Genomic DNA, 2,500 nt, shown 5'->3' on the forward strand with positions numbered 1-2,500 from the left:
CAGACAGACAGACAGACAGACAGACAGACAGACAGACAGAGCGCATGGTCCTTTTTTAGCTATTCTGGTTGCTCATCCGCATTTTGGGGGGGTTTCAACAAATTCATATGTTGTTTTTCAAATATCTTACACATAACCGCACTTCATGTGAACCCATGTTGTACCTTCAACATCTCCAGCCACTGCTCCCTCCTGAGGACAGCAGGCTCAGAGGGATGCCAGTGGACTGGAATATCTAGTGAAAGGATTCAAAAATACAACACTCGTTAGTATCCCACCTATGGTACTTAGCCATTACTCTCAATCTAGTTTTCTTTCCCTTTTTCTCTCTATCCCCATTTCTCCGTCCTGCACATGGCCTATGTCCTGACAGTCTGATCACAGCCCACTGCCCAGTGGCCTCTCTCTCTCTCTCCCTCACTGCTCTCTTGGCTCTCCGTGCTGCTCGCTTGTGCAGCTCCTTCAATCCGCTCTCTGCTCGCCCAGTGCAACCAACCCCATTTTGCTCCCTGTGTAATCTGACATGCTGAGGATTAAAAAGACATCCACTCCCCCCCAACCCCTCTAACCACCCACCCAGCCCCTCCCCCCCACCGCCTGCTGTCCTTAATACCCCCATCCCCCAACCCCTCAATTGCGCTCTCTCTCTCTCTCTCTCTCTCTCTCTCTGTCAGCATAGGCACTTACGTAGTCCAGCAGAGAGAGGGAGAGAGAGAGAGAGAGAGAGAAAAGGGGAGAAAAAGGGAGAGAGAGGATTGGATGATGAGATTAGACTGCACAAGACCCATCAGACGCCTATACTGTATATGAGAGACAGGGAAGGAGAGAGCAACACTAAGTTCAAAATGGACAGCAGATGCAGCATGCAAGAGGGACAGAGGGCTTTCAGGGACTGAGGCAAACTGTGAAGATGGCTCAACCTCAGCAAAGCATAACCCACCGCTGACACCAAGGCAAAGATTTAAGAAGCCCCCGCAGTCCAGCTGCAGTCAAATATGTGGTGTGTTCTTTGCTCAGAGTCCAGCTGGGAGAGAAGCCTGACTTAACACTATTATTATTAGTTGATTCGATTACCCATCAGCATCGCTTAAGCGGCTTGGCCTCTTGGGATATTTGATTGGCCTGCCGGAGGACTTGTCATAAAAAAGTTTATGTAACATCCGACTGCAGAGGGGGGTGAGAGGAAGCTAGCAAGTGCAAGGAGGAGAAGAGAGAGAGGGAGAGAGAGAGAGAGAGAGAGAGAGAGAGAGAGAGAGAGAGAGAGAGGAGAGAGGTGCAGAGAAGGCAGAGGGCGAAGAGACAGAGGCTGAGAAAGAGAGTTGAGAAAGGTGATGGGAACAAAGTCTTCAAAGAGAAACAGCATGAAGAAGGTAAGCGACAATGTTTTTGTGCTGACTTATCACAGGCTGCAGGTAGTGCTTAGGAGCGTATTCTTGATTTGCTCAGGCATTGTATTGGCTATGAATGAATCTCTGAGTCAAGGCATTCAGCAGTCAAATGTTTTGGAATGACAGAAGTATTGCAAAACTTCAATTATATTTTATATGTCCTGCTTTAGTCAGATAAATACTTTGTTGATCAATGACACTATGTCAGTATAACTGCTGTTTCATGAATTCTTAGTGTAGGTGCATTTTCAATGTAACAATGCTACATATTCAATACTATACTCAAAAGCCATTTACATTATTGAGCCAAGAGATACAGTATGCCATATGAACTGAGAACCACTTGATTGAGAGTTATACTGAGTTGCTAAAAGATAGTTTTGTGTGGCGTATCGGTTGGTAACTGCCTGGTCCCTCTCTAAGGGGGCAGTGGCTCTCCCCCAGCAGGGGAGTGGGGCTCCACTGGCAGCCTCTATGATGGGGGGTGTCCGAGGACCCGGGGCAGACGAGGAAGGGGATGACAATCCTGGGCGCGAGACGGAGTTTGATGAGCCGCTGTGTGCCCTCGTACAGAACTGCACCGTGCTTCACAACATAGTGGGGCCCGCCTGCATCTTCCTCAGACAGGGCTTTGCCCAGTCACAAATCGTACGTACAGACTGACAGACACGCAGAATTGCCCCTAGTCCACTTATACTTACATGCGAGAATGCGCTCATTCAGAGCCTGAGACACATGACAACAGCAAAAAAAAAATATTGTTCTGTTCCACTATACATCCAATACACAGTCAACCACTCTTCTTAGCGTACACATAACACACAAGTAAAAAAGAAAATGCTTGTAAACAGGCACAGTAGGTGGAACTCCACTCCATGTTGCAATCTAGCAGACATAAACTGCATTTCTGTTTCCTTCCCCAGTAAAGCCGCCATGACCATCTAATCCAGTCATGCAGCCCTCCTTTCCTCAAAATCACCACCTCCAACATCTCTGCCATGACATCATCCATCATCTTCACTCTCATACACCATGTGTGAATGGCAGACGCTGTGGTGCTATCTCCATCTCAGTGAGTTAGTAAGTTACTCCCTCTGGACAATGTGTCACAA

The 2,500-nt window shown here is 47.6% G+C and overlaps 1 protein-coding gene across 1 annotated transcript in view; it reads left to right on the forward strand.

Annotated features, from left to right (window-relative positions):
• The window catches only part of cabp2a (calcium binding protein 2a), a gene marked incomplete at both ends in the record, with an annotated part of 18,385 nt that overhangs the window by 7,062 nt on the left and 8,823 nt on the right, over positions 1-2,500 (forward strand). The gene's annotated exons all lie outside the window — the stretch shown is intronic.

Source organism: Sprattus sprattus (genome assembly GCF_963457725.1).
Source record: "Sprattus sprattus genome assembly, chromosome: 4".
Taxonomy (NCBI): Eukaryota; Metazoa; Chordata; class Actinopteri; order Clupeiformes; family Clupeidae; genus Sprattus; species Sprattus sprattus.